Consider the following 26350-nt stretch of genomic DNA (forward strand, 5'->3'; position numbering starts at 1 on the left):
ACACTGCATGCTTCTCTCCCCCTAGGGGTTCACCAATAGAGCGTATCTATTAGTGCAGGTAACTAGAGGATTGATAATTAGGGATTGAGTACCACCAATTTCAGGGGAGTTTGGAACAATCTCCGAAGGAGCTGACTTCCTACCAGAATTGTTTGACTCTCATCCTTGCTCTCCTTAGGGCCCTTTTTGAACTTGAGGAACATGTTAGAGATCACGGAGCAATTATTTGGGCTAACCCTTGTGTGGTGTGCTGTGCTAGTTGGGGACTTGTCCTTCACATGCAAGTTTGACTCACTTACTAATAGATCCTCATACTCCTCTACAAGTGTGTGAATAAGATCTCGAACACAATTACTTGCTGGATATTTTAATGCTTTTCTAACCTTTTTCCCTTTACGTGTTTTACCAACCATACCACCCCGCATCCCCCCTTTCCTTGGTATTTCTTTTTCCCTTCACTGCAAAATAGTATTAGATCCTAAGGGATCAACGTTCATCAACACAGATAGATAGTGGGCAGTTTTCAGGTGTTTCTACTATATAAGGAGGAGAGTAGGCATATACAATGTCAAAAATGAACTGCTCCAGAAAGGTTAAATTCTCTTTCTCACTCAGCTTCCTGTTTTTTCTGTGTCCATCCAGAAAAGGGCACTTTGTTGAATTACCTGACTGCACCAATAAGAGAAGGCGTAGAGTGGCCTAATTTGTGTAATTTTCACTCCCTTGGAGGACTAGTACGAGCCAGAAATAGGAGGCCATGTTTCATCATCCCTTATCTGTCTGTTTGCCTTGTCCTTAGCTATAGCAGGAGTGGGGCCTTTATGGTGCCTCTAAAGAGAGTAGGCAGTGCTAGAAGCCTTGCTGTGATTCCTCGCCTTCACTCAGTGCTCATCTAGTGTGCTTGGGAGGAAGGTGCATTTGATAAGATTTAAGTATATAAATATTGACCTTCTCATGTGCGTTTGGGCATTTAAATGGGTTACTGCTGAATCTGACTCTTCTTAAGTGCTTACGTTTCAATGTTTTGCATTAGCGCTGTGAATCTTTCATTATGGAGCACGGAAAGTTCGCAGAGAAGAGGAACAGTGTTTTACTTCCTTCCTCTCCTGATACTTCAAAACAAATCTTAGCTGTTACTCTTAATAAATTACAAGAGATTAGGGCTAAGGCATCGACTTATACCTTGCAGCAGGAAGGAGAAAAGAGAGGTCAAGGCTGGATTTTGTAATGGGCAAGGATGGTAAATGAACTGTGCCAGGAATTAAAAGTGGAAAGTTAGTTCAAGGAGTTCAGCTTCAGTAAAATGGTCCAGCATATATGTGGAAGAGTGAGCGTTAAAAAAGAATGCACTGGGGATAGACCCTAATTTTTTTTTTTAGATACTCATTTAGGATCTGTGGGCCATGTGGTACCATCTTGATTCAGATCAAATTCCTTTGGTTCTTCTGGAACCCTTGTTCTGACCAGCGCTCCAGACCAGTAAGTAAATACAGGCATTTGCTACCTTTATGACAATATTGGTTATGCTGACTGTAGGAGAGTAGGATCTGCTTACTATGGTTACCCCCACTTTTGCTGGTGTTTCACTGTTTTTCAACTTTAGTCTGGCTGGCGCCCTGTTACCCAGGACCCCAGCCTAGCTGCTTCCTCTCATGTACTTTAGAAACACTCCAATGTATTTACTGGGGTACCCTTGTGAGTCCCTAGTATATGGTACCTTAGGTACTAAGGGCTTAGGTACTCCAGAGGCCTACCAGGGGCTTCAGCATGTATTATGCCACCCCAGGGAAGCCTTCCAAAATGACACCTCAGGACTGCTACTGCAGCCTGGGTAAGGATGTGCAGGCACCCCTTAATAAGATATAGGTTACCTATATCTACCTTTAATCACTGACACATATAAACCTGTCAGTCACTCCTATGGCAGGCCTTATCAATCCTGAAGGCAGGGTGCTTGGTTTAGTGTGAGAGGGTGCCTATGCATGAGCAGAACCCCTCTGCAGTGTTCAGAGCCTATTCTCTGAAGCTGTGATGCAGCCAGACCATATACTCTTAATTTCATTATAACCTCGCAGTAAATGCTAACTTTGGAATGGCTGCATGGAAGAATGTCGTGTCTGGTGTCAAACACTTTGGAATCCTACCCCCCGCCAGTCCTTCTAGAGGGAGAGACATGTACACACTGGTCTGCCCGGTAATAATTTAAAAGTCCCCCAGCATCACAAAATGGATGCTGTAGCCACAGACACGCATCTGACCTCCTGCTGCTGGAAGAAACTCTGGCAGGGGAGGCCTGGATAATAGGTTTCCTGTCACAGGGAGGTGTAACCACCTCCCAGACAGGCTTTAGTGTATTGGGGCTGGGTGGGAGTACTCTAAGAGGGCCAGAAAGTCTGCACTGGGGGCATATTTGGTGTCCCTGTGCATAGTCCAGGTGAAACCAGTGGCAGGGGCACTCAGCCTCTGCTCTGGCATCCAACTGGACAAAGGAAATGGATGTAACACCCCTCTTTCGAGACCGAGACCCTCCCATAGGTGGGTCTCGAGAGTATGTCCAACCCCTTTTCTTAATATAAGTAAGGGACCCCTAGCCTCAGGACTTTAGATTATGCCTGGACGAAACTCTGAAACTGAATCCTGGAACTTCAATGCTCTACTAAAAACTAGAGGACAGAAGAATCTCCCTTGGGGTCAAGGAGTAACTCTCCTGCTCAAGCAGGCACTAACAAAGCAACTGCCAGTCAGCATATTCGAAGTTCCTGCTGGACACCGAAATACCTGCAGCCCAGAAAGTGGATTTCCAGTCTTCGCTAAGGCCGACCCGAGTCCTCAGCAAAGCTGAGACCCGCAGCCCTCACAGGTGCTGTGTAACAGTAACCCTATATACCGTGCACATTTGGTAAGTGCATTAACTTCCTGATCTTTCCTGAATTTGTGCTTTGGGTTGCTTGTATCTCATTCCCCGAGCATGATCTGCATTAAAGATTGGGGGCCTACACTCCATGAGGGTTCCGTGAGCCTGCTTCTTGCATTTGCGCTTGAGGCTCCTTTGCATTCCCTGGTCCATTGACTGGTGGGTCCCCTCAAAGGCAACTCTACTTTTCCTTGGGCTTCCCTGATTGCTCCAAACATGCCCTGACTCTCCACCATGTGGGGAGTCCCTCAGATCTTGCTGGTCTGCACCAAAGAGTTTCCTTGATTCCTGCATGGGTTGATGTTGCCAAGGCTTGTTGGGCCCAATCAGGAAACCGACACCGCAGCAGTTGACATCCTTTGTGGGACCTCTCAAATCCAGATCCTGGTTGTCATCAATGCCTCCTGGTCCTCCTGGCTGAAGAGTCAAGCTTCACTTTCTTCACCTGAAATCACCCGACATCTGTGGGCATTTGACGATTGTGACCCTGGTCACTGGCAAGTGGCCCAGACTCTGTCCCCTTTGCTTTCAGGTTCTTCTCACCTTCGATCCAGGCTTGGATCACACCGGACACTTTCCACGTGAACGCCGGCAGCACTTTGCAGCAGATTGCTATTGAAAATAATGATAAAACCCGACACAAAAAGACACCTATGCACCTGGATTCCCTGGGTGAGGTAACTCGAGTACTCCGGTGCCCCCAAAAGTGTTGGCTCTAGAACCCTTAGTTCTAAAGGGGTTTGCTCCAAGTCCTCTTCTAAGTGTTCTTTATCTTTAAAATTCCAACCACGACTTTCCCCATAGAAGTTAATGGTGATTTGCAGCTGAGTTCACACACTGCAAGCCAACCCCGTGGGTCCCCTGCATCACTACCGTGGGTGGTTCCTGGTGGCCCCTGCGGTTCTACAGGCTCTAGGCTATGCAAGTCGTAGTTCTTATACCACTTTCTTAATATATGGTTTGATAAGCCCCTAGGGCTCAACGTTTATTGTGCTAATTTACTGTGTGGTATTAAGTTTATTGACTGTGGAGGAGTGGAGGAGTGTGGCTCACTGATTAGAGCGGCAGACCCTGATGCAGAGGTCTGGCCCGGGACCAGGGTTCAATTCCCGACGCGGCAGGGTCCTGAGCCCAAAAAAATGTCCACGGACTTGATAATTCTCGCCTCGGTGCCTACTCTTATCATGGGGTCCCACGCTGCAACTCTGGGCAATAGCTTGCTTAATCTCCACTACAGCGGCCCACCCGCTGCGGGATGCCTGGCTTTCACCTTGGGGATGCCCAGTAGGGGTTATCTCACTGGGAAAAAGCCAGGACGGGTTCCCAAGGCAAGCGCCTTGATGCCTTCGGGTGATACGTACGCTATATAAGTCGCAATACAATACAATACTTTTGCCTCTAGCCTTATAAATGGACTAGAGGGATGTGTTTAGAATCAATAAATATATTTTATATATATACCTGGTGTGGTTCTCCTTTCATTTGGTCATTCACAAGTGTATAGGCTGGTAAAACAAGCTGCTTTACATTCCTCCAAGACTTAGCCTGAAGGCTGCTCTCCACAGCTACAACTAGGATAGCTTTCTATAAAGGTTGTCTTAACCTACCATCAATAAGGGGTCGTTTGGACTGGTGCAAGGTGCCAACTAGAATAGTGGACAGCATATGCCAGGCCAACTTCTCACACTTACATGTCACAAGGTACTCAGCCCATGTCCTGATTATGTTTTCATGCATCATACGCACCTGGAAATGAGGGCTGGGTGGAATGTTTCATTCCACTGGTGGAATTGGTGGAATTTGGTGACTCTGCTTTACTCTTGCATTGCAAAGTTCTGCCCAAATTCCACCAATCGCTGTGTGGCACATTATTTTCCTCCGCAAGGCTCCAGAAATGCGAGCAGGTGAGCATGAGCAAGATTTGGCTTCCCCTAGTTCCAAGGCGGATGGTCACGAACAGTCCGGGTTAGAGGGCTGCCTCTCGAGAAGATTTTGCTGCTGCTCGAATAGATTTTTTACTCGAGCACCAGTATAATTAACTCAAATTGACGTGTGTGCTTGTGGAACGCATGGTGCCGTTCGCAATGTGTTTTTTAGCACTGCATGCAACTGGCACTAAATTGCAGCACGAGCAGCTTGGAGTGCATATTTTTCGCCTGTTGGCGGAACTCCGTGGAATCTCCTGGAGGCTTTATATAACTCAGCAGAATTTCCCAGAGTGAAACTCCAAGAGTTCCGCTCGCTCCTACTAAAAAGCAGTCTTATTTATTAAGCAAATTTATTCTTATTGAACATTGATACTTTGTTTCTTAAGATGTTGGCACATGTCGGTAAATGGCACCTAGAGCGATTCCAAGAGTGTAATGAAATGAACAAGGGGCGATGATGATTAAATAAAGTACACAGGGGCATATTACCAAGCAATAGCGATAATTATCGCTATTGCTTGGTTAGAGACAAAAATTTACCGCTGAGCTGCGGCGATTTTTACCGCAAATAAACCTTAGTATTACCAAGGTTTATCGCAAATGCGATAAAAATCGCCGCAAAGCATGAATATCGCGGAAAATTCAGCGATATTCATGCATTACCGAGCTAATGCTCTTAGCCATGTTATCCACCTCCCATTGGATAACATGGCTAAGAACTCCTCAGGGCAGGTGTTAGCTTTTGGAGATATTCGCGCTTAGCGCGAATATCTCCAAAAGTTGGTAATAGGAGATAGCGATGTTAGCAACTGTTTTCAGTCGCTAACATCTTGGCACGCCCACTTTGCATGTCATTAGTGATAAATATCACTGACATGCAAAGTGGGGCCCAAGATGGTCGCTATCTCCTACCAGCTGTCGCTAACGGGTGTTAGTGGCAGCTATGTAATAGGGAGATACATTTATCTCCGTTTTCTTGGCTTTTAAAGCCAAAAAAGTGGCGATAAACACCCTTGATAATATGCCCCACAAGGTTTAAAGTGCAATTTATTGCGGAAGTACTACGAGACACCAAGAGTATCACAATCAAAATTCTGAGGTTCCGTGACGATCGTAAGTGGTGTTTTCGACTCACACGAATATGGTCGAGTCTGGTATCTATGAACCGCAAATGACGAGTTTAGTGGGTGTACGCAGTTTCGCTGTGCTAACCTAAACCGTTTGTTTGTTTCGTGGGTTTTTCTATCTGTACCCACGGGTTCCATCTTAGATACAGCATCCATTTTGTCTCTTGCCCTCAAGTAGCCAGCGAACGGACGCTGTCCGCTTCGCGACCCTGGGATTCCCAAGACTCTTGCGGAAGACACGTTTCCTTTGAAAGTGTCTTTATGATGAGGGGGATGATACTGTAAGGCAGATGGCCCCGCTCGAGGCTCATCTTGCCGTGCCGGTCTATTGTCTTAGCTGTGCATCTCATTAGGCGCGTCCCTTTGATGCCTGCAGCTCGTGTTTCCCGATACCACCCCTTTTTACACCCTTTCCAAACTCCCCACTGTTTCTGCCTTCCTATGCACCTGTCCCTGTTCCTTCTTCTATCTGTTTACTGCCAATTGGAATGTACTAATGGTGGGAAGATGGGTTTTTACAGTTGGGAACCACCAAATGTTTCCGTACTTATGTTCCGGGCCCTGAATACATGAAAGCAACCTCTTCTGGTGTTTATGATGGGAACCAAGTTGTAAACCTTTGTGTATCATGTTAACCTATGAGAGAAATGTGTATAAAAGGAGCGACCCACAGTAGGAATTCGAATCAGGCTCCGTGAACCTACGTTATGTACTTCTCGTGACTTCTGTGTTCCCTGTAGTAATAAACCTCGAATCTTTGACGCCGAAGGAAGTGTCCCGTGTCTCTGTCATTTGTACGCCGGAACAGGTTACCCACGAAGGTTTCAGGTGTTGTCCCCTGGCACCGCTGGGTCTTAAGAAAACCCAGTCCTTCAGTTGGCACCCAACGTGGGGCTGCATCAGTGGTACCGGTCCAAGCCCGACGATCGTGAGGAACTTCGTGTGAAATCTCCGAGGGAAGGTGCACCCCACTTCATCGATCCTGTTGTCGAAACAAGTGGCCCGACGACTTTTCCCGCGAAGATTCCCGCCTCCTGACGGCTGCGACGGACTGCTGCCCTGACTGTAGACCTGTTTTGGCGCCTGGCGTAGACCTTGGTACAGCGAGACGATTGACGGGCCTTCCTGGTGACGCCATTGATCTTTGAGTTAAGTATTTGTGGGTCGCTCCCAGAGTCCTTAGTTGTGGGTGCTTAGTTGTTGCATGGTTCTATTGCATTTGTGGTTCTTAGTACTTGGTTCTTTGTTGTAATATTTGACGTCTGCGGTCACCAAAAACCGAGGGTTTTTGCTCTTTGCTGGGACTTGGTAAATCCCGTAACCCTTGAAGTTTGTGAAACTCAGCTAGTGTGCAAGATGCCTGGCCGTAGTACTTTGTTCAGTTGTTTTGGTCGTTGTGGTGCGGATTCCCGACTGGAGGACTCTTGTCCGATACCTCCGGTTAGAACTCCAACTTATGAATTATATAGCAAGCATGGGTTAGGTCCGATTACCTTTAATGAATATTGGATTCGCTATACTAGAAAAGACGGTGTCCTTAGTTGGCCACCTCATGGTAGTTTCAAGACCCCGATTTTAGATAACCTCGAGGCTAAATTGTTTAAGAAAAAATCAAGGCCGGCCATGTTTGATGCCTTTCGGTTGTGGCGCAAAGAAGCCAAACAGAAAGAAATCAGACAGACAAAACGCAATCAGAGAGATGGAGTTGCTGCCATAGTGAAGAAAGCAGAACAGTTTCAGCGAGATAAGGAGGAAAAGGAAAAGGAAGTTTTCGATAGGCTTCAGCGTATGTCTATAGATAAATGTTACCCCGTTTTGCCAAAGGAGTCGGATAAGAAAGAGGAATTGGTTGAGGACCCAGTATTGTCCTATCTCTTGAAATCGCCACCTCCGTACGCACAGGGTACAGCAGTTCCTGTGGTTCCCCCTGTACCTGCTCCCGTACCTGTTCCCCAACCAGTTCCCCAACCTGTACCCGTTCTTCCGACTGTTCCTGCTCCCTTGCCTACTTCTGTTCCTACTGCTCCACCACTCGTACTTCCCCATACTCCCGCTCCCGCTGTTCCCGCTGCTCCTGCTGTTCTGGTTACTTCTCCTGTCTCTCCTGCTTTTGGTACTTCTCTTGTTACCCCGTTGGGTTACTCTTTGTCTCCGTCTGTTCGACGTTGTACCCCCTCTGTAGCTGCTAACTTCTTTAATTCTCTTGGACCTATTCTTGAGTCCGCTGGTTCGGACGGTCCTCAAAGACGTAGTCAGCTTCCCGGTAATAGGGAACGTGCTGCACTGTATAATATGGCGATGGCTTGGATGAAATACCCTCTTAGAAATCCTCCACGTTCAGTGCTTGATACGTTTTGTCAATTCAATATACCGACACAAAGATACGTTTTCGAGGAAATGTGTAAGGTTTTACGTGATCAGATATCGGCCGATGCCTCTGATGATGTATTGACCGCTTTGACTAATCTGCAGCTCCAGTTTTCGAGCGGAATGATAGTGGACTCTAATGTTCGACGCGCCGTTGAGCAATTATTGTCTTTTCGTCCTTCTATGATGCCTCAGGCATTGTTTGTGGAGGACATTGAGGGACCGCTTTCAGCGCCTGGTCAGTATCCCATGCGTGAAGTTCCACCGGTGTGGATGCCAGGTGATGCTACTCAAAATCCTGCAATCTTGCCACACTTTCGGAGTGTGTGGATTCATCTCCCGTGGAAACGATCGGAAGTTCTGCAAGTGAAACAATCGTTGCCTGACCCTCGCCAAAATCCTGCAGGGTATTATAAAGAATTATCTCAGTTAGTGGATGCTACGATAATGAATCTTGCCGACATCGATATGTTGTTCGGTAACGTAGTTCCGCAACCGGTTTGGGCGAAAATTCGTCAAGAAAACCATGTGGCAGAATTAGGTGGTGATTGGGCTGCTCTTGTAGCGGCAGACGCCTTGCAAGTTGGTGGGGCTAAACCTGAACAGTTAATTGCTGATCTCCCTCAGAGAATAATTACCCTGATGAAAACGCTTATGCCAGCCATGAAGGTAAATTGGGACAAACTGTCCGCTTGCAAGCAGAAGAAGGATGAGAGCGTCTCCGATTTCTTCACGAGATTTGAGTAGGCTTTCATTGACCATAGTGGTCAAGACATGGGTACTGAAGGAGGTCAGCGATTGTTTGTGGACAAGTTTGTTTCGAATTTACTGCCTGACTTAAGCAACAAATTGCGTAATTCAGAAAGTGCGTGGGCTGTTTCTACTTCTGCTCAAATATTGGCTACGGCCCAATATTATGAGAATAGGGAGAAAGAGGAGAACGATCGTGCTGACAAGAAAACGAAAGAGCTTAAAACTAAAGTGTTGTTGCAACAGGCGTATCCTCCGCGTTCGAATCAAAATGACTCGCAACAGCGGAACAGATCACAATCTCAGTCAAATAGGTCACAATCACGAAATGATTCCTCTTCGCAGAGATCATCGTTAGGGTACAATCAGTGTGCCTATTGCAGGAACGATGGCCATTTAAAATTCGATTGTCCAGTTCTCAATGAGCGTAATAGTGGTAATTCGTCTAGAGGAGGTCGTGGTGGTTCTCAACAGACATCACGTGGTAGAGGTTGTGGTACTCAAAATTATCGTTCCAATAATACTTCTGATTCTAATAATTGTTTTGATCAGCGTGGATCGTCGCAAGGGCGATCTGCTCAGTACAATGTGGATGATTATTACGTCGATCAGGATGCTGACGACGGTAATTACTAGGACAGCCATAGACAAGGAGAGGGAGTAGTATCAGTTCCGGTTGATCAAAGAGGGCCTTACGTCGCAGTTGCCACCTCGGGCCTTGTTGAGCCTTTTCTGTTGGACACTGGTGCAGCGAAAAGTTCCATAATGCATTCGAAACTCCCTGGCGCACCTTTGTCTGGCTTAACAAATGTTTCCGTTGGATTCTCTGGCGCCCCCGTTAGCAATCCGGTTTCGTGCCCTTTGCCTCTTACGATTGGGCCTCGTGAGCTGAAAGCTCCGCTGATTTTGACCACTGGTTGTGGTGAAAATCTCTTGGGTCTGGATTTGCTGAAACGTCTGTATGCGACTTTGTATTGTTCTCCTGCGGGAGTAAAGCTTACTTTGGGTGAGAGAGTTATCTCTCCAATGTACTTATCTCTCGATAAGCTTCCACCGGAATTGAGTTCTCTTCCTGCATCTTTGTGGGCAACAGGTCCCAACGATGTGGGCCTGCTTGACGTCTCCCCTTACGTTGTTCATTTGAAATCTAACGTGCACTTGCCACGTATTCCCCAGTATCGTATCTCCCTTGATGGTGAGCGAGCATTGTTAGCCATTATCTACGATTTGATTGAAAAAGATGTTATCGAGGAGACTCGGGGAAACGTGTGCAATAGCCCTGTACTGCCCATTTTGAAGCGTACGGATCCATCAAAACCACCTGTTTATCGTTTTGTTATCGATTTACGGGAGGTAAATAAAATTGTGATTCCTCAGTTCCCTGTTGTGCCTGACATCACGGCGCTACTGACTCTGATTCCAGCCTCTGCATCTTGGTTCTCTGTGATCGATCTGAAGAATGCTTTCTTCAGTATACCGATTGCTGAGGAAAGTAGAGACCTTTTCGGTTTCTCTCTTGGTGGCCGAAGCTTCCGGTTTAAACGTGCTCCTCAGGGCTACTGTGAGAGTCCATCGATATACAGTCAAGCCTTGAAGGGCCAATTGGATGCGTTTGTGTTGCCGGCTGGTGCGGCTTTGATCCAATATGTTGACGACTTATTGGTGGCCGCAGATACTCAGGACATTTGCAAAATTGCTACGGTATCGTTGTTGCAGCATCTCTGTGACTTACATCACAAGGTGTCGCCTTCTAAACTTCAATATTGTTGTCAAGAAGTAACCTATCTAGGTCACTTATTGTCAAAGGAGGGAAGAAGGTTGACCCCAGAGAGAATTGCAGCGATTGCCCGAATGACTGTGCCAACAACTCAGAGAGATGTGCGTGCCTTTTTAGGTATCACGTCATACTGCAGATAGTGGATTCCAAATTTTTCACTGTTAGCGAAACCATTGGTGGCTCTTACGTGCAAGGATGTTCCAACTCCTTTACCATGGATGGAAGAATGTCAGAAAAGTTTTTCTGAACTACGTGATGCGTTGTGTTCGGCTCCTGTGTTAGGTACCCCTGATTACAGTAAGCCGTTTACACTATACGTTCACGAGAGAGAAGGTTGTGCGTTGAGTGTTTTGACGCAACCTTTTGGTGGTAAGCAGCGTCCATGCGCATATTTTTCCTCGACCTTGGACCCGGTAGCTAGAGCATTGCCGAGTTGTTTGAGAGCAACAGCGGCAGCTGCAGTGTCCATCCGACAATCAGCAGGATTGGTCATGGATAATATGCTTACGGTGATGGTTCCGCACGCAGTTGACACTCTCTTAAATCGTACGAAAACTCAGCACTTGACGAGTGCAAGGTTGTCTGGTTATGATTTGACACTTTTGGCAAGTCACATTCAGATAAGACGCTGTAATGTCCTGAACCCGGCGACTTTGTTGCCCATTAGCATGGAGTCAGATGAAGTAACACCTCACGACTGTTACTTACGGACTGAGGAGGAAACAAAAGGTCATGTGGACCTTAAAAACACTCCTTTGGAAGATCTCGATGGGACCTTGTATGTGGATGGTTCATGTTTCAAATTGCCGAATGGTGATGTGACGACTTCGTATGCTGTGGTAACTTTGAATACTGTTGTGGAAGCTGCGAGATTGAATCAGAATTCTGCCCAAGCTGCAGAGCTGATCGCTTTGACTAGAGCGTGTGTGTTGTCGAAAGGGAAACGGGTGAATGTGTTTACCGACAGCCAATATGCTTTTGGCGTCACCCATAGTTTTGGACGATTGTGGCGAGAGAGAGGTTTTATGACGTCGCATGGTACTAAGATTCAGCATGGACAGCTTGTGAACGATCTTTTGGATGCACTTACATTACCTAAGCAGGTGGCGATTGTTAAATGTAGTGCACACCGTAAAGTGACGGATGATGTTGGTCGTGGGAATGCGTTCGCTGATGAGACTGCTAAGGAGACTGCCCGGAACCTTAGCACTAGAATGTATGTGACGAGTTCGGTTAGGTGGCCTACAGAGACTAGTATGTGCGAGGATACCATCGAGAGTGTAAAAATGATACAGAACGAGGCCACCGAGACTGAAAAGACGAAGTGGAAAGAGAGTACGGGAAAGTTGGATGCGAATGGGTGTTGGATTGATTTGTCGGAGCATAAGAGATGGATGTTGCCAGATGCGTATGTGCTAGCTGTTGTGACGATGGCACACGGGTTAGCACATATTAGTGCGAAAGGTATCTGCAAGTTGTTGTCCCCTGTATGGAAGAATGATGGTATCACGAAGTGTGCAGAGAGATTGGTGAAGAATTGTATGATATGCATGATGTACAACCCTGGAAAAGGAACCCCTACACCTCCTGGCCATTTTGCTCCCCCTTCATGTCCCTTTGAAGTGATTCAGCTAGACTTCATCCATATGGAGCGATGCAATAACCTTAAATACGTTTTAGTTGTGGTTTGCGCATTCTCCCGATGGATTGAAGCCTACCCTCTCAAAGACAACACTGCCCTGTCCACTGCGAAAATCCTACTGAAGGAATACTTTCCTCGGTATGGAATGCCACGGATTGTATGGTCTGATAACGGAAGTGAGTTTGTGGGGAGTGTGATGAAGAGTGTGTGTAAGGGCCTTGGAATTACTCAGAAATTCCATAGCGCCAATCATCCCCAGTCAGCAGGTTTGGTTGAAGGGTATAATGGCACCCTTAAACTCAAACTAGCGAAGATTCAGGCTACGACTGGTCTTTCGTGGCCTGACGCTTTGCCTTCAGCTTTGTTGTCAACAAGGGCGACTGTACACTCCCGAGTAGGGCTCAGCCCCTATGAAATAGTGTTCGGCCGTCCTGCGAATGTTTGGGGGGTTCCTAGACCGAGTGTGTTTTCTGATCTTGAGTACCCAATGTTAATTGATTATCTTCATGATCTGACTGCTAAACTGAGGTTAATTCACCAACAGGTCTTTGAAGCACTGCCGACGCAGACGGAGGGTCCAGGCCACCAGCTCCAGCCCGGAGACTGGGTGGTGACGCGGAACTTTGGACGTAAAAGAAACATAGAGCCCCGCTTTACTGGACCCTACCAAGTCCTCCTTGCCACGAGAACTGCTGTCCGTTTGGAAGGCCGGAAGAACTGGGTGCATGCCACCCACACCAAAAAGGTACCTATACCTTTAGCAGCTGACTCGTGGGTGAGGAAGGGCATTGCTTCGTCTGAAACTGAAAGATTGCAGACCTTCGTACCTTTTAGCGACGCCAAACCTGTTGGAGAATCCTCAGTGCGGCAGAACGACATTGTTGAACATTTGTCGCCCCAAAGCTCAGATCTGAAACCTTGACTGATCATCAGAACTCTGTTCCCTCATCGGATCCATTGTTTGACGAACAGACACGTCCTGGAAAGAGCCGATACTTTTTGCGATCTAATACCAAGGACAAATAAAATTTGCTTTTGTTCCTCGACATTTACGTTACCCCATTGCCACGATCAGTCTAAAAACACTCGTACAACTGTGATTTTGTAAATATTGAGTTTTTTCCACGTCTGTGTTTTTGCTTCCACAGCTGAGAGACTTTGTATATATTTGTGAATTAAGATACCTTGCATCCAGGTGTACCGTAGGGCCGCGTGTGTACTTCCTTCTGGTTAGTAGGTCTTGACATTAGGTCAAAGGCCGTCGGTTCCTGGGAACTCCTAGGGATTGACTACTGCTACACAGAACGAAGTGCGTCAAGAAACGTTGCGGGCGGTTTTAGAGGATGGCGTTTTCAAAGCTGATGGACTTGGAAAAAGCTCAGGCGCAAAGATTCAAACTGCAACAAATTACTCGAACAAAATGCTTCATGATTCAAATGTTCCTACTGTTCTTAACTGTTTCTTCGCTATTGGTGGGTGGGGTGTATTACCTGATATTGACGTTTTTGCCTTCTGCCTCACCTACCCCTTCTCCTGAACCTAAAACTACCTCCACTGTTTCTCCTCATTCCTTCCACATCTTACCTCAACACGAGCAGGCTAGACGTGCGGAATTTAGAAATAATTCCTTCATTCAGCTCCTTCATCAGCATCAGTTAGTGGTTAATACTACTAATTGTTGGGTGTGTGGGTTAATGCCGCATACCACGGATAAGGGAATTCCATACTTGGTCCTTCCTTATAGTTCCCAGGTTTCAGCTCGAGCATTCCAAACAATGTTTCGAAGCGCACTAGATTCCTACCCCAATCGAGAGCCACGTCCTTCCCACTTTGGTCCTGGTCCGTACCACAAGCCCTTGGCTATAGCGATCGCTGATTTAGATAGGGATATCTATGAGCTGTCGCTCATCCCAGAGGAGGAGGTGCGAGCCTATAGGGACCTGAGTGAGGCTGAGTATAGTGCGCTCGTGGGTGAAAGACAGCTTAGAAGCTCGTCTCCGATATGGGTCGTACCCCACCTTGGTAATTTCTGTCTAAAAGGTCGTGGCCGAAAACCGAGAGCTCATTTTGGAGAGAGTGCTTGCTCCGAGACGTATGTCTTGCCGATGCTCTCGTCCCCTGTGTTTCTGACTGCCAAGGGTACGTACTTTGTCTGCCATGATCGTGCGTATACGTGGTTGCCCTCTGACTTTGTGGGCACATGTTATATTGCAAATTTGTTGCCTCCGACGTTTACCGTAGATGCAGATTACCACAAGACTTGAATTGTGAGGGGCGTGATTAGCGAAGAGGACACTGCCGGTCAAGAGGCAGGAGACTTTTTCAAGGGTTTCTTTCCGTTTTGGGGACCTATGGTTAATAGTAGGAACTTGAGACAGTTGACCCGAGTGGTGGAATCGACAGCTAATATCATTGCCAGTGCCCTTGGTAATATCACCGCAGAACTTCAGGCGGATAGGCTCATGACGTTACAAAACCGTATGGTTTTAGACGTTGTTCTAGCAGATCGAGGTGGAGTATGTAAGGTGATCCATTCGAGCTGCTGTATTTTCATTCCAGATAACGCTCCGACTGTCTATCAAGCCATCTCAAAGTTGCATAAGATCTCTGAGTCCATACACGTGGACGTAGGGGATTGGACGCTACTTGGGTGGTTTTGGGGCCTGATGTCGACTTGGGGTTGGAAGATTCTGATGATCATCGGGGCTGTTGTAGCGTTCCTGTTCACGTGTTGCCTTTGTGTGCAGTGTGGTCCTGCCTTATGTGGCCTCTGTGCTACAACGTGTATGAGACAGCCGCCTGTCACCAAAGGAACTCGGATGGATAGAGTTATGCTACAGCAACATCTAGATGGTCTGATGAATATCGAATATGATTCTGACTAGTGCTTGCCTACATGAGTCCAAAAGGAGCGTCTGAGGTTCCGTGACGATCGTAAGTAGTGTTTTCGACTCGCACGAATATGGTCGAGTCTGGTATCTATGAACCGCAAATGACGAGTTTAGTGGGTTTACGCAGTTTCGCTGTGCTAACCTAAACCGTTCGTTTGTTTCGTGGGTTTTTCTATCTGTACCCACGGGTTCCATCTTAGATACGGCATCCATTTTGTCTCTTGCCCTCAAGTAGCCAGCGAACAGACGCTGTCCGCTTCGCGACCCTGGGATTCCCAAGACTCTTGCGGAAGACACGTTTCCTTTGAAAGTGTCTTTATGATGAGGGGGATGATATTGTAAGGCAGATGGCCCCGCTCGAGGCTCATCTTGCCGTGCTGGTCTATTGTCTTAGCCGTGCATCTCATTAGGCGCGTCCCTTTGATGCCTGCAGCTCGTGTTTCCCGATACCACCCCTTTTTACACCCTTTCCAAACTCCCCACTGTTTCTGCCTTCCTATGCACCTGTCCCTGTTCCTTCTTCTATCTGTTTACTGCCAATTGGAATGTACTAATGGTGGGAAGATGGGTTTTTACAGTTGGGAACCACCAAATGTTTCCGTACTTATGTTCCGGGCCCTGAATACATGAAAGCAACCTCTTCTAGTGTTTATGATGGGAACCAAGTTGTAAACCTTTTTGTATCATGTTAACCTATGAGAGAAATGTGTATAAAAGGAGCGACCCACAGTAGCAATTCGAATAAGGCTCCGTGAACCTACGTTATGTACTTCTCGTGACTAATGTGTTCCCTGCAGTAATAAACCTCGAATCTTTGACACCGAAGGAAGTGTCCCGTGTCTCTGTCATTTGTACGCCGGAACAGGTTACCCACGAAGGTTTCAGGTGTTGTCCCCTGGCACCGCTGGGTCTTAAGAAAACCCAGTCCTTCAATTCCATCGAACAAAAAAAAACAGGATCATACAAAGTGTAGAATTTCGGTATATCAGGGATTTTTGCAAACATGTAGACTGATTGTTGCAACAAACTAGACACAGAATTAGTGATAGTCGTCTTTACGACTGAGGTAATTTACTCTTCACAAAAAGTGTCCAAACCAAATCTTCTTTCCACGTTTTTTACTTTGCATACTGATGTATGGGCTTTTCCTCATCTGAATGTAGGTGGCTACATCAAAAGTAAGGTTGTTTTTCAATTGACACTGTCACGATGATCTCAGATTTTAATCCATTTTACAACCAATAGCTGCCATTTATTCCAAGGTGTACCCTAATCAGTCTTTGCACAGGCTTTTTTCCCACTCAAAAATGAATCTCAAACTCATCCGTTTATGGTTGGAATTATAGTTAATGTTGTTAGTGATTACTTCTGAATGCAGAGAGAGATTAAGCAGAAGTTGTTTCTGAGGTTGACCATGCCTGTACCAATTTATGGACTCTGGTTGGATTCAGGGAAGAATACACTCAAGGATAGACCCTGGTATCTCTAAACATTTCTCGGATGATAACATGAAAATATGAAACAGAATTATAATTAGGAATAGCCATGTATTGCAGTAGCGGCAGCTACTGGACGGGTAGGTGAGGCGGGTAGACTGGGGGAAGAGGAATGGCATTTAAAAAAAGGAATTACTGACCTGAAACCACCAGCCGCCGCCTGTCCTCTGTCCTCGCCCTCTTCCTTCCGGGTTGGAAGCAGGAAGCACCTGGGCACACAGGCTCCCCTGAACCAATCACAATGTTGCAATGCAGCGTTATGATTGGTCTGAGCTCCGTGGCTGGGCACTCAGAAGGGAACAGGGAGCCGGTGCATGTTCCTCACCAGGCTGTGTAATGCAGCATTGTGGGGAACATGCAAAGTGCGCATGAACTGTACACCACTCCTCCCCCTGCTCTGGCCAGCTCTGCCTCACCACTGACCTCAATAGGAAAAGTAAAATGATAATAAAATGATAATAGCAATACATTATTATCATTTTATTTTTCCTTTTGAGCAGTGGGGCAACGCTCCTCCTCCTTAGAGTAGTAGCAACCACTGATGCGTTGTGTGCTATCAGTGAAACATTTTTTAAGAAACAGGATTTATTTTGCCAAATAAAGCTTTCAAAATCGAATTTAATCCTTTTAATTGTGAGCCGCCTCAAATAATACCACTGACTGCAATAGGAAAAAATAAAATGATAATAACGATAAGTTATTATAATTTTATTTTTTATTTTGAAAAGTGGGGCGATGCTTCTCCGCCTTAGCGTAGGAGCCGTTACTGATGTGATGTGTGCTATCAGTGAATAATGTTTAAAGAAACAAAATAAACAAAATAAACGTTTCCAAATAAAGCTTTAAAATTTTATTTGAATTCTTTTAATTGTGAGCTGTCTTAGATAATACCACATTTGTCATGGTCCCTACCACTCCTATGGTCTAAGTCTTCAGTTTAATTACACATTCTAGCTTGACATCTTTGTCTGATGGTGACTTTTCACATGTTTTGTTATTTATTTATTTACTTCATTTGTAAAGCGCTCAGTCACCTGGCAGGCATTGTCGAACTAGCAAACTCAGAGTACAGTATAAGAATGTGCCAGGAAAGCAGACAGCTTACTAGACTTTGGGGAAAAAACAGGTTTTTAGTCTCCTTCTAAAAAGAAGGAGATCGTTTACTTGTCTCAGTTCCAATGGGAGCCCATTCCAAAGTCTAGCAGCTGCTACACCGAAGGTTCTACCACCCGATTTAACTTTCCTGAACCTTGGAGTCTTCACAAATCTCGCCGATGAGGAACGAAGGATTCTAGCTGGAACGTACCGCTCAAACTTTCTCTGCATGGAAACAGGTCCCAGTCCATGCAGGGCTTTAAACACTAAACAGAGAGACTTAAACTGAATTCTCCGTCCCAACGGGAGCCAATGCAACTCTGCCAGGGCCAAAGAGGAGGAGGGCATTCTAGGCCAGCCTAAGGCTAGTTTGGCTACCCTTAACTGAATCCTCAGAAGTCTATCCAGAAGAAATTTTGGAGACTCTAACAAAAGCGCATTGCAGTAATCTAATCTGCTTAGGATGGTTCTTTGTGCCACTAGCGCACACGCATGGGGAGGCAACAGGGGAAAGATTTTCTGCAAATATCTAATAATAGCCAAACAACTGCCCACCGTTCTAGTAACCTGAGCCTCCATTGTAAGTCTATTGTTAAACATAACCCAGGTTACGGACTGTTTCAACTGGTCTAACTATGGTTGACGTTTCACTGGGCCAGAATTGCTGGGCAACATAGAGGGAACCCTGTCAGCCAAACAGTAAAGCACCTTGGTCTTGCCAGCATTAAAATGCAACAAGTTTCCCTTCAGCCACAGAGCTGTGTCATGCAGACAGCAATGAAACACTTGCAGTGAGGTCAACTGATCTACCTCCAAGGAGAGAATCAGCTGCGTATCATCTGCATAGTTTACGATGTTAATATTATGCTCTTTGATGACCGCAATCAGGGGTTTCATATAGATTTTAAATAAAATAGGGCTGATTGCCGAGCCCTGTGGCACGCCATGTGCGATCTTGATAAAGGCAGATTGGTAAGGGGAAGGGACACTGCTTTCGGTCCGAAGGAAAAGACTGGAACTACTTAAGAGCACAGCCCATCACCCCCCTCCCTCAACCTTCTCAGCAGAGTCCCATGGCTAACCGTGTCGAAGGTGGCAGACAGGTCAAGCAGAATAAGAACAGCTGCCTGACACCTTTCTGCCCGCATCCAAAGCTCGTCCATCACGGTCACCAAGGCTGTCTCTGCGCCATGAGCAGGCCGAAACTCAAACTGGACCTCCTCCAACAATTTGTGCTGTTCCAGATGATTAGAAAGAGTACTAACCACTTGTTCAGTAATTTTGGTCGGAAAAGGCAAAAGAGAAATAGGCATATAATTCTTGGGACACTCCGGGTCAAGAGAGGGCTTCTTTAACAAAGGTGTCACCAGTGCCTGTTTCCAATGCAATGGCACAACTCTGCTAGAGAGGGATTGATTGCAGATTGACCGAAGGGTAGGAAACTAATCTGCCTCAAACTCTTTCCAAATTTTATGTGGCACGGTATCCAAAGGAGAACCAGAGGAGATACCCTGTGCCAACTTACCGAAGTCCTCCATATTCAAAGGCACAATCTCTGTTAAATAGTTAGCGGCCAGGCTTTCTGAGATGTTAATAGAAGCGTCAATGCCTCTCTCCACAATATCACTGAGACCCATAGTATCAGCGATTCCAAATGCTGGTTCCTGACGATCCCCCCCAGATCATCAATAAACATTTTAATTTGTTCATGAAAGAACTTGGCCAAATTGTTACAAAGTTCTAGGGAGGGGGGTATCTGCTTCTTAGTGCACTCCGGGCTAGTGAGGCCATTCAAGATGTTAAAATTACTTTTTGAGCTATTAGGGGCATTAAGAATCATATTAGAAAAGTGTTCTGCCTTTACTCTGTTGATCTCCTTCTTATAACAAACAATCTTTGATCTCCATGTGTGTTTATTCTTGTCCATTTTTTTTACACTTACAACATAATGTACTGAGAAGCTATTCTCAATGCAGTTTATTTCTTAGTAAGCATTATTATCATGTTGTTCGTACACTCTGTCTAATGCTAAGGAACATAGAATGTGATGTACTTGTATTCGGTTGTCGGGTTGGAGGCAGCTCTAATGCTCCAGATACACTGTTGCATCAGCTCTGCACCTTTGACTCTGTGCAATTGTAACAGTGCATCCAACATATAACCAGCCTCTGCATTATATTCGTCGGGGGAGCACTTCTGCTGGGATGGCACTGGAACATGATACACTTTGGTGATATGCAGACCTCTACTCTGCAAAGGGCGAAAGCCTTTTCTAAACAGGCCAACTTCATCATGCTCAGGTATGGAGTGTTTGGTAATCGCAAGGGAACTGGCAGAGGTTACCTCACTGTTCTCTCAGTTTTATAGGTAGGAGTATAATCATATATTTATGTTATCATGTTCTCTTTCTCCCTTTTTAAATGAGAGCATTCTACCCTTAAGTGCCTGGAATATTCTAACAGCCTTTTAGCCCTTCCGCCTTGGGCTATACCTACTGTTAAAGACTTTCACCATTGTTGAAGCCCCCCTGCATAAACCAGGTTCATGCCCTTTAACAACTGGTAAAGCATTTGGCATCTGGCCACAGAGCTATATTATCATACCTAAGTGTAATGTCAATTTAACCTTTGTTTTTCAGTGAATCCATCCGTCCACCCATACCCAAACCTCATACCGACCCATCCATCTATCTATCCATCCATCCATCCATCCATCCATCTATTCATCAATCATGGTCTTTAAACTCATCTTACTGAGAGTTTTACTACAGGCTTCTCTGATGTCCTTATTCCGCAAAGTGTATATACATGGATTGAGCAGAGGTGTAGCTACAGTGTACAGAAGTGAGAGCGCTTTGTTTAAATTGAAAGAATTTCCTGTTGGTGCTACGTATATTGTAATCAAAGTTCCAAAGTATGTGATAACCACAGCAAGATGGGAGCTGCAGGTGGAGAATGCCTTATGCCTTCCCCTGTTTGTGGGGATTCTTAGGATGGCCATGATGATGTAAAAGTAAGATACAGTGATCAGCAGAAGTGGGAGTGTTGTCACAAGAAGGGAACAGGAGAAGACTGCTCTTTTTAGCATGTATGCCTCTGAACAGGCTCCTCTCAGGATGGGCTCAAAATCACAGAAGAAATGATTAATCTGATGGTGGCCCGGAAACTGCATCTCAGACAAAAGTATGACTGCAATTGATGGGGATATGAGTCCAGTCATAAAAACACTAATGAGCATATTACAACAACGATGTGTGTCCATGAGTGACGCGTAGTGTAAAGGAAAGCATATGGCTAGATATCTGTCATAAGCCATAACTGTCAGGAGTATGCACTCTGCGTCTGCCAACCACCCAAAAACAAACAACTGTGACAGGCAAGCAGCAAATGAGATAGTGCAGCTTCCAGCCAACAAGCCCCCCAACATAGTGGGAACAATGTTTGTTGTGTAGAAGATCTCTGCAAGTGACAAACTGCTTAGGAAGAGGTTCATGGGTGAGTGAAGAGTATCTTGCGCTGAAACAGTGATCACTATCAGGATGTTCCCAGCTATTGTAAAGAGGTAGATGATGAGAAATAAGAGGAACAGGAATATCTGGTGCCCACGGCAAATCTGGAAACCAAGGAGAATGCATACATTGGCACCGGTTGTGTTTTGTGAACATTCGGTATTTCCAGCAACCATAATCTAATCAGTAAAAGATAAAAAAAAGTGTTACACAAAAAGCAATCTCAATTAATGAAGAGTAAAACATTGTTTTTAAAATTATGTGAAGAAATTATGTGTTTTTTCACTGGAAGCCCTCCAAGATGGAATGTTATCTTGAAACATAGCTAACTTGTGTATTCGATATACATGAATATGGGAAATAACCTCATCAAATATTAGATTTCACAGCATGTTGCATGTCTCTAAGGAAGCAATGACATTTTAAATTGCGTGTACTTCTTTAAAGACTCTAAAACCTGCAAAGAAAACAAATTGCTCTTCCTAACAATCTGTATCATGTTTCAGCATTAACATATATGCAGATACTGTGTAGTAATTAATATAGAAAATCAAAAGCAGCGTCATGAGAAAAACATGCATTTATTTTCTATTTTCACAGTTTATTACAAGAACAACTTGGAGTGTGGCTAAAGCAGCTGAGGAGTTCACACATACACACACACACATGCGCTCGTACACACACCTACACATTCATAAACACATACCACCATAGCTTACTTTGGTGAAAAGTGCCATTGGCAGTGCCTGGGTGACAGAAACCAGTGGACCATTGTCACCTGCACTATAGGAGCCACAACGCGATAAAAAAAGGAAAGAGGATAGCAACAGACATCCCAGTCTTGTACTATCGCTTTTGTGGAGCAGCCCACACAATCTCCGTTCACTTGCTGTTTAATGTATTTTCATTTCACCTACAAACTCCTCTTTGCAATTTCATTCAACTTTACTGTCAAATTTGCTGACCCTAGTATTTGTTAGTCTTCTTTTTCCCTTTCACCTCTTCCCCTGTTTCTTGTTTGGCACATTCTTACAGTTTTTGAAATGTTCACCCTGAGGAGATTTCTCACCTGCCAGGAGATCTTGGAGATAGTTGAATGAAGAAGTCCTTCACTTAATTGCTGTTCTTGTGGCATCATCACTTCACTGCCAACATGGATTCTGCTAACCCCTTTAAATACATTATAGCTCACTTCCAAGCCTTCTGTGAAGCTCTGTAATGTATGCCAGAGTGGAGCTCAGATCATCATAGCAAATTTAAAATACCTCTCCTTGTATTATAAAGAGTGGAGTGGCATTGTGAGGAGTGGCATGGAGTGGAAAGGCATAGAGAGCAGCTGCATAGAGTAAGGAGGAGGGTTGTAGAGTGTTGTAGAGTGGTATAGAATAGAATGGTATAAAGTGCAGTGCAGTAGAGTGCACATAAGTTTAAACTGTATGGCCTGTTTTATCATTATAGCCACTCCTCTGGCATTTGCTGAGTATGAGGAAGAAAATGTGTGTGCCACCCACCTGTGCCCCAGGTGTTTATCTGTGACACCGGTAAGGTGGGTTTCTTTTTTTATTAAACATCTTTTCATCTTATGTCAGTTACCGTTTACAGTGTTACATTAACGTTCACCTGAAGGAATAAATGCAGTCACTGTTACATCAGATTCTGTATCTTTTTGCAGTAATCAGGCCGGATCGCCACTCTCCAGTCTCACTATTCTAGGGTGACCGTCCCCACCCTCTTACTTCCTGTCCACCCTCCCTCACCTCTTCCATGGATTCATGTATGTGTCCCATAGGTTCCACACTTTCTCCCATTTTTGGGGGCAACTCCTACTCTCATATATTTTTTTTTCTGCTGCACAGCACCAATCAAGACCTACCTTCCATTGGCCTACTGTCGGGGAGTGTAGTCCCTCACTCTCTGGCTATGTTTCTCTTGGCCACCATCGCCACCAATTATAACCACATTTTCTGGTATTTCGGCCATGTCTGATCCCTGTTTACACTTGTATATGCCATATGGCCTCCAAAGGCACGGTCTGTCCAATCACCCCGATATTACTAGCACCACCAGCCCCAAAAATTGTTGTATGGCTGTACACTCCCAGATAATGTGGAAAAATGTACCTCTTTGATCACAACCTCTCATGCAACAATCCATAGGGATGCACAATATCTTGTGCATGATCGTGCTAGTGGAATAGGAGCAATGGAGAATCCTTAATTGTGTTAACCTGAATCTCGCCCTGATTGCTACCTCTCTTGGGCTCTGTATGGCCTCTCCCCCCTCATTATCTTCTAGTAAAACAATATCTGCCTCCCAACTCTCCCGCAAGTTCCTCAGTGGATAGGGGGACTTATTGATGGTCTTCCTGTATGTGCTGTAGGTACTGGGATAGGATCTAGTATGAGTTGGTCCTCTAGTGGACTATATTCGGGGACACAATCCCCTTCTCTCATATGCTCTATCTGCATGTACCCATATATTTCTGCTTTAGCCAATTGATATTCACTTTTGAGATTTTTGAACAAAATTATTGCCTGGCCCCCCAATACATCGCCGAGGTGTACTATATTGAGCAGTTTCCACTTACCAAATCCCTGCAGGTTGCCCATCTCAGCTTAACATATCATTGTCCCATAGCAGGGCTCTTTCGGTCAATTTATTGTCACACCTGAGGAATTTGTTGGCCCTCATCCATACCTCTAACACAGTCTTACTGTGTGGGGGCATGCACTTCCTCTCTGCCCTCCGATATAGCGCTCCTGGATATCCTCTGATCCCCATTACCCAGTGATCTACCCGGTATGCGGGGTCATTTCTATTCAAGAAAACCCAATCATTAATGATCATTAGTTGGGACGACCAACAATATTTTTGGAGATCTGGTACTGCTAGGCCACCCTCATATACCCCTTTCTGAAGTTTGGTCAGTGAAATTCTTGCCCCACCTCCACAACCTGTTCTTCACACAATTCCTCAAATCATAACGCTGCTTGTATTTGTCTTGATAAAGGTGAATCTTAGAATCCACCTCCTTTCATTCCAAAGGAACAAGATTTTGAGCAGGTAACCAAGCTGGATTTAACTTAGAATTGGCTTGTCTACCTCGCAATAAAAATAAAGGAGAGTTTTTAAGAACATGATTAAATGTGGTACGATGAGCCCACCATGTGTCGCGTAAGACATCCTTAAGAGGAATTTTAGTATCTAAGGATCTCTGAACACAACCTTTAAAAACACGGTTCATGTGTTCAGCAAGACCATTCGCCTGCGGGGAATAAAGTGCAGTTTTGAAATGTAAAATACCATGGTAATCCAAAAATTCTTTCATCTCAGCAGAAACAAATTGCACACCATTATCAGTAATAAGGTATTTAGGGATACCCTCACAAGCAAACTCATCCCTCAAAAATTCCACAACAACTTTGGTGGTACCAGTACTCACACATCTTGTAGAAACCCATTTGGAGGTATAGTCCACTAAGAGAATTACAAACCTCTTAGAAAACAACAAAAGATCAAAAGGACCCATTTTATCCGACCCCAACTTTGTTCAGGGTTGAGCAGGAACATCCACAGGTGACAAAGGGGCCTTACTAACAACTTTAGATTTGTCTTTGGATGAGCAATCATAACAATCCTTCACAACATTTTCAACTTGATGGTCCATATTAGGCCACCAATATCTCTCACGTAAACAGGATTTGGTAAGACTCCTACCAAGATGTCCTTTGTGAGTAAGATTCATCAATTTGGGTCTCAAATTTAAAGGAGGAATCAATCTCTCACCACGCATCAAATCATCATCCATTAAGGTCAAATCGTCTTTGACAGACCAGAAAGACAAAAGGTCTGAATCAATCTCTTTGTTGTGCGCAGGCTAACCTTTTATAACCATGTCTTTTACAAGAGGAAAAACAGAATCTAGAGACTTGGCCTCAAGACACTCTTCACACGAAATAGCAGGTTCTCTGACCCAAGAAATACTGATAGATTCCACATCAACATGGTCTTCCAGAACTTGCAAGGGTAACCTGGAAAGACAATCAGCAGCTTTATTCAAGGAACCAGGTAAGTACTGCACTTGGAAATTAAATTCCTCCAAACCCTCACTCCAGCGTTTTAGTCTTGGAGTCAATCTTTCACTTTCACTACAAGAAAATACTTGGACTAAAGGAGGATTATCTGACCTCACAGTCAAAGGAATGCCCCAGAGATAAAACTTAAAATGTTTGACAGCCCAAACTATAGCAAGAGCTTCTCTCTCTATAAAAGAGTAATGTTGTTCAGCTTTTTTCAATGCAGGAGAAGCAAATGCAACTACCCTCTCAACACCAGCATGGCTTTAAGAAAGAACAGCTCCAAGACCAGATAAACTGGCATCCGTTGTCAAGAATGTCTTCTTTTTTGTGTCAATATGCCCAAAACTCGGTAAATGACTAATCTTTTCCTTTACAACCATAAAAGCCTTCATGCAATCATCACTACATTCAAAATGGGGACCTTTTTTCAATAAAATCATATTTGGTTCTAGAACAGAAGCAAAACCTTTAATAAATTTGGCATAAAACTCCACTAGCCCAAGAAAAGATCTCACTTGGTCTTTATCAGTGGGAGTGGGAGCATCAATCATACCTTTGGCCAACTCAAGTTTTGGTTGAATCCCTTCAGCTGAAATTACATGACCCAAATAAGTTACTGAAGATACACCTATCTTACATTTAGCTCTATTCACAGTGAGACCTCTGTTAGCCAGCTTCACCTGGACAGACCTCAAAATAGCATCGTGCTCACAATCATCTCTCCCATTAATCAAAATATCGTCCTGAAAAAAAATGACATTGGACATTTCACCAAT

The sequence above is a fragment of the Lissotriton vulgaris genome, chromosome 5 (genome assembly GCF_964263255.1).
Source record: "Lissotriton vulgaris chromosome 5, aLisVul1.2, whole genome shotgun sequence".
NCBI lineage: Eukaryota > Metazoa > Chordata > Amphibia > Caudata > Salamandridae > Lissotriton > Lissotriton vulgaris.